Source organism: Notolepis coatsorum (genome assembly GCF_963971535.1).
Source record: "Notolepis coatsorum genome assembly, chromosome: 4".
Lineage (NCBI taxonomy): Eukaryota > Metazoa > Chordata > Actinopteri > Aulopiformes > Paralepididae > Notolepis > Notolepis coatsorum.
The window spans coordinates 177786105-177799262 of NC_140168.1; positions in this window are offsets into that span (position 1 = coordinate 177786105).

A 13158-nucleotide genomic window follows, 5' to 3' on the forward strand; every position below is an offset into this window, starting at 1 on the left:
GCATATAGTCAATGTTTCTAAAACTGTTCGGGACAGTTGACTATCAAAGTTGAAATACAAAATACAACAAGTAAACCCTGCATCGACAGCATATAAATACTGCTGGGAATGTAACAGAAACTATCAAGTAGGTCCAAGCTTTTGCATCATTACGATTAAGGCATCATAACACATTAAAACACATTTAGCTGGTTAGTGTTTGTCCTTGTATTTAAAGATATATCCATTAATTATGAATTGATAGCACTAGTACATTTCCATAATGTTTTGAATTGGTTAGTGCAGTAGATATTTCTATTATAATTATAGATCAGAGCTTTAATAATGTAACTAATGGACTTGATTTGTCACTCATGTGCTCAGTGATGCACAGTGATCTGACTATATATGCATCACTGTGCCTCACTGCATCACTGAGCACAGAGTGACGGTTACCATCTTCCTGGACTTTTACTTTTAAAACAACATTGTCAATATTACACTTATAAACGTAATGTAGATCTCTATTTTTTACAGTATTTATATTAGCATGTATATACATTACATAGGAAATGTGAATCCCGGACCGTATTTTATTTTATTCTTTATTCTTAGGCAATTTTTTGTTCTTATTTGTGATTTGTTTTGTCTACCTAAATGTTTACTGTGAACAATTTGTAGTGCCAAATTTCCCTCGGGATGATTAAAGTATTTCTATTCTATTCTATTTATGTTACAGGGTTAGGTGCTGGGAATGTAACAGAAACTATCAAGTAGGTCCAAGCTTTTGCATCACTACAGATTAAGGCATTCTTTAACAGCATAAACGGGATTTAAAAGGCAAATACAAAATACTGTGAACTGTTACCACAAACAAATGAAAATAAGGAAAAACAACTACTGTTGATACACATCTGGTGTAAGATTAAGTAATGGATGAAGAGAAATACAAAATACAACAAGTAACTTGAACTTACTTGAACAACAAGTAAACCCTGCATCGACAGCATAGGTAAATACTTCACCTACAAACATAATACTGTTCTGACAGCACAACAGTATTGGTGTAATGAAGAGATTTGCTGAAAAATAGAAAAACTTTAAGTGCGTATGTTTATAAAAAGCAATGAAATAAATTATGTAATAACAACAGACGGCGAGGTGGTGCAGGTTTGATTGAGACATTTTGATAGCAGGTGATCTTAAAGGAAAACTCAAACATTTTGGGAAATTAGCTTATTTAACATCTTCCCTCGAGTTAGACAAGAAGATATATACCTTTTTCGTCTCTCTGCATGCATTGGGCTTAGGGAACGCCTGGACCGTTAGCCTAGCTTAGCTTCATCACTGGAAGTGGGGCAGACATCTAGCCTAGTTCACTACAGTCAGGAAATATACTCCAAATACAATCAAAATACAACTCCCAAACGTTCCTGTAAACATGTTGTGACCTGTGTATTTACCACGTCTCCCAGTCACACAAGTCTCCCAGTCACACAAGTCTCCCAGTCACACAAGTCTACCAGTCACACAAGTCACACGAGTCTCCCAGTCACACAAGTCTCCAAGTCGCACAAGTCACACGAGTCTCCAAGTCACACAAGTCACACAAGTCTCCAAGTCGCACAAGTCACATGAGTCTCCAAGTCACACAAGTCTCCAAGTCACACAAGTCTCCAAGTCACACAAGTCACACAAGTCTCCAAGTCACACAAGTCTCCCAGTCACACAAGTATCCCAGTCACACAAGTCTCCAAGTCACACAAGTCACATGAGTCTCCCAGTCACACAAGTCTCCAAGTCGCACAAGTCACATGAGTCTCCAAGTCACACAAGTCTCCAAGTCACACAAGTCTCCCAGTCACACAAGCCTCCAAGTCACACAAGTCACACAAGTCTCCCAGTTACACAAGTCTCCAAGTCACACAAGTCACACAAGTCTCCAAGTCACACAAGTCTCCCAGTCACACAAGTCTCCAAGTCACACGAGTCTCCAAGTCACACAAGTCACACGAGTCTCCAAGTCACACAAGTCACACAAGTCTCCAAGTCACACAAGTCTCCCAGTCACACAAGTGACTTGGAGACTTGTGTGACTGGGAGACTCGTGTGACTGGGAAACGTGGTAAATACACAGGTCACAACATGTTTACAGGAACATTTGGGAGTTGTATTTGGAGTATATTTCCTGACTGTAGTGAACTAGGCTATGTCTGCCCCACTTCCAGTGATGAAGCTAAGCTAGGCTAACGGTCCAGGCGTTCTCTAAGCCCAATGCATGCAGAGAGACGAAAAAGGTATGTATCTTCTTGTCCAACTCCAGGGAAGATGTTGGAGTTTTACTTTAAGATGCCTCGGCGGCGCATAGAATAAGTGGGCCCAATGTCTATCACTGTCTGTCTGTCTCTGTTTGTTTCTCTCCGTCAGTCAACAAGTTTTTAGCTAATTAACATTTTCAACGTGCTTTCACTGAAAGAGCCTGTTTTTTAGAGCGAGTGCCTTGTTTGAAAGTTTACCTCCATCCAGTTCCATGAAAATCTTTTGGATTACCTCAAAGGTGTAGCGGAGCTGCGAAGGGTAGCTGAGGTTTAAGGCATACATCAGTCCGAACAGCATTGCAACAGCTAATGCGCCATTATCCAGACCTTCCAATATCTTGGTGCCTTCGAGGATAATTCCTATGTTCTCTGGTTCGTCACTTGAAGCATGATCTTTAAGAACATAAATCCCCACAGTGGTGTCTTCAATGGCCTTGTTGATGACGTCTTCATCCATGCCCTGTAGAAAACAGACAAAGGTTAAACAAAGGCAAACACCTTATATTGATTGATTGAAAACCTTTATTTATCCCTGAGGGGAGATTCAGATGTCCATTACAGCATAACAGCAATTTAAAAACAGTAAAAACAGTAAATACATAACATACACTTATTAGTATGTGTTAAAAACAAGATGGACAAATACATAGGGATAAAAAGAGCTAAAATAGGGCTAAAATAGAGCTATAAGTGGTGAAAATAAAAATAAACAAGTCCAATCATGATGTTAAATAATTTAATTAAATTAAATTAATTGGTTACAGTCCACAACCCAGCTCCTCCAGTCCACAGCAGTTAGCCCGTCCTGGCCCTGCCTGGTTGTGGAGCCTGATTGCCACCGGCACAAAGGACTGCCCGAAGCGCTTTGTGGTATGTCGGGGGGGGGGATAAGTCTGTGGCTAAATATGTCTCAGCCCTGACAAACAGACAGTGGCATCAATATAAACATAAAAGTGAAGATACTTTCTGTTACAATTAGTCATGGGTCAGACCTTACTCTGCATGGACTACAAGGCCAAATGAGAAAAGAAATAAGCACCGATTCATGTAGGCCTACATACCACATATTCTCGCACAAGGCTTTCTGGATCTTCACCCATGTAGATACACAGTCCCTTCAGGATACACTCACGTCCAGCATCCACGTCATCACACTGAAAGGAACATTTCTTGATTAGTGTCTTAATTCAGCCATTGTGCTTTATTTTAAAGTCAACTACTGGTTTAAACTGTTATATGACTACATATTTCTCTGAGAATATAACAGTAGGATTCCTACGATGGCACAAGCCTTGCTGTGAGTAGTGTTGCACGGTATACCAGTATTGAAAAATTAACGCGGCACTAGAGGTTTGAAAGCGGTACTATACCTCATTTTAGAGGAAAGGTTCAAACTGAGACAAAAAGATGCAAATAGTGAAAGGAAAAAGATGAAAAATAAAGCACTCATGGCCTCCTGTACAATTTGATTGCCCTCTTTACCAATCATTTGTGGTAACTAAAAAATTCATTTCCATAGCCTTTCCTCCAATAAAAAAAATCTTAATTCCCCCAAAACAGCCATAATTCAAAACTTTGTAGGTTTTTCATGACAGTGGGACCAGTTAGCACTTACGTCAGCCATTTGTGCCATTTGCCTTTTGAGCTTTTCCCCTAGCTGTCCTCCCCTCTTTTGGAACAGCTTCGTCAGGTTGTCAGAGTGGAGATCAAGCTGAGACAGGAACTTGGACTGAAGTGGCATGGTGGTGATTCTCTTGAATTCAGCATTGATCTGAAGACAGGTAAAAAGCACAGGAATCGGAATAAAATGGTTAGAGGGTAGTTATATATACAGCCGATCAGGAAGGGGGAGATATAGCACAACGAAATATAAAATCATATTAGCAGTTTGACAATGGACCCAACACTTCCCTTGTAACATTATCAACAGCAAATCCAAGATGAGATAAGCCATACATACCTCACTGACTTCAAAGAGAGCTGGCCACCTTGCCATGAAAGGCTCCACCATTGGTGCATCACGGACGACTTCAAGTCTTCTATGTGCGAAAGTCTTCTCCATCTTCAGTTTCACAACATCTCTGTTGTTCCTCTTCTTCACATCCAAGAGTAGATCTTTCTGCATGGGCTCCAGACTTTCCTCCGTTTCTGCTGATGGGTATGGTGGGCAGAAGTTAACCTCTGCTCTCTTGGCCTTTTTGACACCGAAGGCTGCACGCTTTCCTGTTGGTTTGTTTCTTAAAGAGTTCACCGTCACCTCTGGGCAGCCCAGATGTCTCAGCTCTCTGCGGTAGTTACCCAATTTATATTTTAAACTCATCTTCCATGCGCCATATCCAGTGCTGGACCCCTTCTCACTTAAACATGGATGTGCCTTGATAAGACTCTGGGCTGTTTGTTCCATCTCCGTATCACTGACATAGACTTTATACAGAACAATTTCCTGCACTAAACCATCAAGGATGGCTGACTTCAACTTGGGATCAGGGGTAAGTACAGTGCCATCTTGACTATAAGCTAAATTTGCCTGCTGAAGTTTTATTTCAGCATCATAGGGGAACTAGCAGGCCAAGAGGACCGTGAGCTCCTAAACTCAATTGATGGCAGTACATCTGGATCCACAGATTCACGCACGTGAGAAGAAGTAGGCCAAGAGGACGTTGTAGACCCACTCGATGACAGTATATCTGTATCCATAGATCCATCCGTCGAGAGCAGAGAAGTATTTCCAGAGAAAGGATCGAGAGCTTGGGGGTTTAGGACTGGATAGAGAATAATGGGCCTTGACATATCAACAACTTTAAGAGTACCTTTGTCTTCTAGTTCTGAAATGGAGGTAAGGTTAAGGAAATCATTTCCAAACAAGGAGTCCTTAAATTGAAGTCTGAAGCTGCCCTGAAGTCCACACTGTTTCATCACTTCAATAAGAAGGCCATCAACGGATGCAGGGAATCCATGGGAGAGAGTCAATCTCTGAGAGCTGCCATCAGTCAAGATGATCTTAAGGATCACAGGAGTCGCCATCTTCAAAGTCTTTTACTCTGTAGAGACACAAAAAAAGTTATTAGACATCAGACATCCATACATTTCAGATTTCAAATTAAGTGGTAAAAGCCTACTTTTCAAGTATTGAGTACAGTAAGTTTGTGAATGGAAACCAGACCTCTCTCCACTAACGTGAGACTACCTTTTCCCCAATAACCCCCATTCCCCCCTGATAGCACACCTTTTATGACAGACAAACAGTGACAGACCATGACAGTAACAGACAGTGAGTGAGTGACAAACAGACAGAGATAGACCGTGACAGAGAGTGAGTGACAGTGACAGAGAGTGAGTGACAGACAGACAGTGACGGTGACAGACAGTGACGGTGACAGACAGACAGACCTTTTATTTCAATATGCCTTTTCAATGTCACCATGCGGGCTGATCCAATCTTGTAGTCAACCAGTGGATAAGTATCCAGGAGTTCACAGAGTGCCACAAAAGTGAATGTTCTTGTGGGTGCTGGGCTGAGTTCGAAGGCTCTATAATGCTCTCTGTACCAACCACAAAGCTCTTGGACAATGTAGAATACACTCTCTTGTAAAATGCAGATTTGATCAATTTCACTAAATTCAGGCAATCCCCCTTCTGCTCTGTGGGCCACTATCATTCCCTTCCTATAGGTTATGCCATTGGTTGTCACACACTGTGCAAGTTGAACCTCAGTCGTGTCAGGGAACTTTTGCCTGATGACTTGTGCTATTTCCTCTTTGAGTAAGTCTACTGGTAGAGTGGATACAGCTGAGACCTCTAGCTTAGGCTTGCTCAGACATGGTAAGCGATCATCATCTGATGCTTTGAGGCTAAAGAGAGGGGCACATTCTTGAAACAGCTTGTGTGTCTGATAACCTGTTTAAAAAAGCTATGCTTAGCCTCAAATCGCATTGTCCACTGTCTGACAAGTGGACCAAACAGCCTAAACATCTGGGGGTAGTGCTCCAGATAATGGTGTTTTGGTAGCAGCCTGATGGCAGGGAACAACTCCTGGTATCTCTGCCTGTGCTCTAGGATTTTACTTTCTAAAAAAGCCAGCGAGTCATCACTATGTACAGGGGCAACTACAAGCTCAGTGATGTCCTTCAGATCCATAAGAACAAGCCATGCAGGCTCATCTTCAGGTACAAGTGAACCAACCAAAAAAGGTAAGAACCGGAGCAAACTCCAATTTTCATGAGCGTTTCCTCCCACTGTTTTTCTGCTGGAGAAACTTTGTGACACTACATGAGGTTTGTTTGTCCTGTCGGCCCATTTGTAGGGAAACTTCAGAATGGCGCTGTTCAGATCAGCCAATGTGAAAAGCTTTCTGGATATAAGCACTCTTAAGCAATGAGCTAGCTCTGCAGGGATTATACCCTCCAAAAGGTCATGGGCAAGATCAGGTGGATAGCCAAAGATGACGTGAAAATGAGAGACATTATTTGTGAAGACGCATTCCCTTTTCACTCCACAACAAAATGTCCCTGTATCTTGGGCTTGTTTGACATGGGCCTGATGGAGCTCCTTGGTTCTCAGACTGAAAGCACCAGATGCAACGGAATGTTGCTGAATATCACTGCTCTTTCCTGTGCAAAATCTGCAGTAGTATTCCTCTGAAAAACTCTCCAAAAATCCAGCGACACTGTGTGCTCCTAGGTTGTCAGCCACTACACTGAATATTGTACCTTTAACTGACTCACCCAACAGTGGGACATAAACACCCAGCTCCTCCAAAGTTTTCAGATCTTGTAGAAGCGGTTCAAAGATTTTTGCATAACCATAGATTTTAACATCATCGGTTTTGCACAAAACTGACAAGTAGATCGATGTTAACGAGGAATGAGAACCCGGAGGCAAGTTAGCCAACACCCAATAAACACCACAAAGCTTATGCTTCTTTCGCGAGGTGCCAAGGGGGTTACAGGTTTCAAAGTCATCCACATACAAATTTAGGATGATAGTTGGCTTTTCTTCAGCAAGGAAACTATTACCCTTAAATAGGGAACCATCTCTTGAGGACTTGTACTGATATGTGCCTTCCTGTCTTTGATGGCACTCAACAACGTTATCAATGATATCCCTTCGACCCAACAGTTGCTGCAGGGACTTCAATAATGGGACATATTGGAAACTGCGCTTGTTTTTACGATCTAGAATGTATTCCACTGGCTCTACAACACTGAAGTTCTCCTTGTAATACTGCTTACGCAGATGTGCTGTACTTAGGGGGCCACCTTTTTGTATGGACCTTTGCACAGGATTACCAGAATAAATTGCATTAACAGTTTCTCTAATTGTACATTCATCAACAGTGAGGTTTTTCTGATGAAAGATGTCACTCACAATATCACAAGATAATGGAACAGGTGCAGAAGAAATCAAATGATGGAGTTCCCCTAAAAACACATCAAGAGCAGTGCTTGGTACATGGACCAAATGCTCCAACTTCAGCAAAGCAGCTGCAAATCCTTGCTCTATGACCTCCTGCAAGTCCTCAGTATGAGAATGACTACTTGAAGGAATGGCAGTATCTGACTGCTCTACACACTCCTGACTATTTGCCTCCAATTCATTCAGAGATGCTATCGTAGTTACAATCACTCCAGGTTTAAAATCAACCAATGTGTGATGGCAGTGTTTTCTGTTTTTGTGTGACTTAAATGTGCCAGAAATGTTTGTTTTAAAGTCACAGCCTAAAAACATACAATCAACCATCTCACTTCTTTTGAGATGTGCATTTATATGACAAAAATAATCCTTCTCTGATCCCTGCAAGCACAAAGGCTGCAACTGAATATTGCCTTCTCTTTCCGAGTGACCCCAGTGGAATGGGTTTTATTGTGGTGGACAATAAGGGCATTCCATGTCTTAAATGTACATGGGCAGTGCAGGTACGTACATGGAAAGGGATAACTACTTCCAAATCGTGGATGCCTTAACCTGTAGTGATGCAAAAGCTTGAACCTACTTGATACAGTTTCTGTGCACCCCTTACATCTCCACATTCCCAGCACCTAACCCTGTAACATAAATCAAGACCATCATTAGTTACATTATTAAAGCTCTGATCACTAGGCCTAATTATAATAAAAAGGTCTACTGCACTAACAATTCAAAACATTATGGAAATGTACTATCAATTCATAAATAATGGATATATCTTTAAATACAAGGACAAACACTAACCAGCTAAATGTGTTTTAATGTGTTATGATGCTGTTAAAGAATGCCTTAATAGTGATGCAAAAGCTTGGGACTTACTTGATCATTTCTGTTACGTTCCCAGCACCTGTAACATAAATCAAGACCATCATTAGTTACATTATTAAAGCTCTGATCTCTAGGCCTAATTATAATAAAAAGGTCTACTGCACTAACAATTCAAAACATTATGGAAATTTACTAGTGCTATCAATTCATAAATAATGGACATATCTTTAAATACAAGGACAAACACTAACCAGCTAAATGTGTTTTAATGTGTTATGATGCTGTTAAATGTCCCGCGATGATGTCGGGGAGTTCGCGACCCTCTCTGCGCCACCCCCCTTCCCCCTGTCTCCGGCTGTCCCTGAGCAACGACCGGAGTGTTGAATGTCCCGTGACTAAGACGGGGAGGACGTGACCCTCTTGCGCCGCCCCTGTGCCTCAAATAGATCCGCTATCAACTCTATCTTTAATCTTTCAAAATGTTCAGTTGCTATCGCTATTAGCTCTATCTTTAATTTTTCAAAATGTACAGTTGCTATTGCATGCACTCATCTGTGTCTCACCACACACATGAGTGCATGCTTACCAACTGTCCGTCTGCAACACTACTATCACCGACATCTAAGAAGGGAGATCCCCCCTTGAACGGCCCTTCTAAGGTTTCTCTCCTCCACATTGCCTGTGGAGCTTTTTTTCCCTATTGTTAGGTTTTAGTGAGTTTTTCCTTACCTTCGCGTGGGGTATGTCTGGGAGTGCTTGCATTCTTTCATTTATTTGCATTTATCTAAAAAATGTTTGGACCCTATGGTGTTCTTGTTCTGTTCTTGACTTATTGTTATGTTGTCTTCTTGACTTGTTTAAAGAAGACCTGTACGGCCCATGGGGACATTAACGTGTGTTGTCGGGCCCTATAAATAAATTTGATTTGTTAAAGAATGCCTTAATAGTGATGCAAAAGCTTGGGACCTACTTGATAATTTCTGTTACATTCCCAGCACCTGTAACATAAATCAAGACCATCATTAGTTACATTATTAAAGCTCTGATCTCTAGGCCTAATTATAATAAAAAGGTCTACTGCACTAACAATTCAAAACATTATGGAAATGTACTAGTGCTATCAATTCATAAATAATGGATATATCTTTAAATACAAGGACAAACACTAACCAGCTAAATGTGTTTTAATGTGTTATGATGCTGTTAAAGAATGCCTTAATAGTGATGCAAAAGCTTGGGACCTACTTGATCATTTCTGTTACATTCCCAGCACCTGTAACATAAATCAAGACCATCATTAGTTACATTATTAAAGCTCTGATCTCTAGGCCTAATTATAATAAAAAGATCTACTGCACTAACAATTCAAAACATTATGGAAATGTGCTAGTGCTATCAATTCATAAATAATGGATATATCTTTAATGTACTAGTGCTATCAATTCATAAATAATGGATATATCTTTAAATACAAGGACAAACACTAACCAGCTAAATGTGTTTTAATGTGTTATGATGCTGTTAAAGAATGCCTTAATAGTGATGCAAAAGCTTGGGACCTACTTGATAATTTCTGTTACATTCCCAGCACCTGTAACATAAATCAAGACCATCATTAGTTACATTATTAAAGCTCTGATCTCTAGGCCTAATTATAATAAAAAGGTCTAGTGCACTAACAATTCAAAACATTATGGAAATGTACTAGTGCTATCAATTCATAAATAATGGATATATCTTTAAATACAAGGACAAACACTAACCAGCTAAATGTGTTATGATGCTGTTAAAGAATGCCTTAATAGCATAGCTGTCAACATTGGGTTTTTAAAAAACGTGCAGGTTTTAGCCCCGCCCCGCCCCTTCTCCTGGCCCCGCCCCCTCAGCCCGCCCCCTCCCACCCGGCCCCCTCCCAATGGAGCTGCCTCGTCGCTGCCATCTGCTGGTCAAAACCGGTATTATTTTGTTTTCCTACTGTGTAGAGTGTAAATGCTATAAAAATACAGTAAATTACCTTTTATCAAAATATTAACCATTAAATAAAGGTTGTAATCTGTAAATGCATTTGATTTTACTGTAATTTGACAGTATTTGGAAACCATAGATGCCAGACATTTAGTTTTCTTGCAGCTTTTTTTCTTACAGTCTACAGTCAGTGAATCCTAAATCTCCACTAGGCAACCACTTAAAGTTATCAGTCCAACAAGGACTGGGTGAACTAGTTGCTACATTAAATTAATCAGATACCTGGTTGAAAGTGAAATGCTGTGAACATCCCTGCATTAAGTGTAAGACAAATTCAGTATAAATTCAGTTTATGTAGTAGTAGCATTAACATGTTCATATTTATTGAAATCTTACAATTCATACATAAATGTTATGATGAATTGAAAATGGGGGAAGAAGTCCTTCTCTGGTCTGCATCCCCTTAACAATTGTGTATTGCATAATACTGTATTGTACCCATCTGTTAAAGTTAGCAATCAATCAATGTATTACCAGTGTCTTTATACCTTCATCACTGTAGGCTACATATTAATACGACAACTCAAGAAGAATCAAGGTTTATTTGTCACATACAGTGAAATGCAGGTGGTCACGCCCGCATTGATTATGCAAAATGCAAAAAAATATAGGTAACAGGATATGCATGATAAAAAAAGACATGCCATGTTCCTGAAAAAGCTATAAAAAATACCTATGGTCATTAATTTAGCAGTGGGAAATGGGAATATCATTTTTGGAACAGTGTGTGTGTATATTATGTCTGTGTAGTATGTCTGTATGTCTGTATTGAGCCGTACTGTATTGTACCCATTCTGCAATCTGTTAAATAAAGTTTTCATTCATTCTACAGAGAAAAATGATAGAAAAAAAGCCAATGCGATTTTGTGTTTTTCCTCAATATCTCTGCAATGCCTGCGAGTTACCAGTAACTGTATTTGTCATACCATGACAATTCACGACAACTTTTAAAACGGATCAATTTATTTATATGTATAAATCGCATTCAGGAAATTGGGCGTCAGTGGAGGAATGGGAGGAGGGGACAGTGGAGGCGCAGAGGCGCAAACGGCTGTTAGTGTTCACCAACCAACACATTTACACATTCCTGCATTTGTATTGTTTTATCCACAGAATATTTGCAAACCTTTTGTTCCAGAGACAAAAGCCACAGAGTGGGCAATCAAGAGACACTGGCTAAGTTGATTTGACACGCTCGGTCCACGGCCGCCTCGGTGCGTCAGTCTACTCAATCCCCTGAGCTCTGAGCTTTATCCGGTCGCGTCGCTGTCTTCTTCTGGTCGCAACGGTCTGACTTCCTGTGATAACGGTCTAATCTACACTGCTGCCACCTGTCGTCACGGAGGAGAATTGCACCCATTTTGTAAAAAAAATTATAATAATAATAAGTACAAAATACGTACCAATCCGTGAGCCGTGAAGAGGCCGTGCAGAGGGTCGAAAAAACAGGAGAATCCCGGTAAAACCGTGAGTGTTGACAGCTATGCTTAATAGTGATGCAAAAGCTTGGGACCTACTTGATAATTTCTGTTACATTCCCAGCACCTGTAACATAAATCAAGACCATCATTAGTTACATTATTAAAGCTCTGATCTCTAGGCCTAATTATAATAAAAAGGTCTACTGCACTAACAATTCAAAACATTATGGAAATGTACTAGTGCTATCAATTCATAAATAATGGATATAACTTTAAATACAAGGAGACAATTTGACCGTAGACACCATGAACCTGAAACAAACAATAATTTCACTGATCACTGCAGTGTTGAGCTTATTTCTATTCATCAATGGGACTTCATTTAGCTAGCTAGTAGTTAGACAATATAACACAGCTAAGTAATGTTAGGGCCCAGTCACACATTCACAAAATTATTGTGACTGGGACCCTAATTAACCATAGCTAACATTAGCTAGCTTAGAGCACTAACTAACGTTAGCTAGCTTGTCTATAGCTAACGTTAGCTAGCTTGTCTATAGCTAATGTTAGCTAGCTACCCAGCTATAAGCATACCTTAGGCTTAGAGGACTAACTAACGTTAGCTAGCTTGTCTATAGCTAACGTTAGCTAGCTTGTCTATTCTAGCTAACACAAGCTGTACGTTAGACAATATAACACAGTGAGCAAGTAACGTTAGGACCCCAGGCAGTCACACATTCACAAAATTATTGCGGGAAGAAATGCGCCTCCCATTCTATTTTTCGCACATGTGTGACCGGGCCCTAATTAACCATAGCTAACGTTAGCTAGCTTAGAGCACTAACTAACGTTAGCTAGCTTGTCTATAGTTAACGTTAGCTAGCTACCCAGCTATAAGAATATAGAGGCACTAACTAACGTTAGCTAGCTTGTCTATAGCTAACGTTAGCTAGCTACCCAGCTCATACCTTAGAGGTAGCTAACGTTAGCTAGCTTGTCTATAGCTAACGCGAGCTGTCCAAACATTTTATGCTGTGTAGCTAGCCAGTGGCTAACCCAACGCTTGTCTGATAGACAGACTAATAGAGGAAATGTCGCCCAGTGCCCACTTGAACACCAACATAAATCAATTTGATGAACTTACTTTCAATTCGGGAGTTCTTTCTCAAAAGACGAATTTT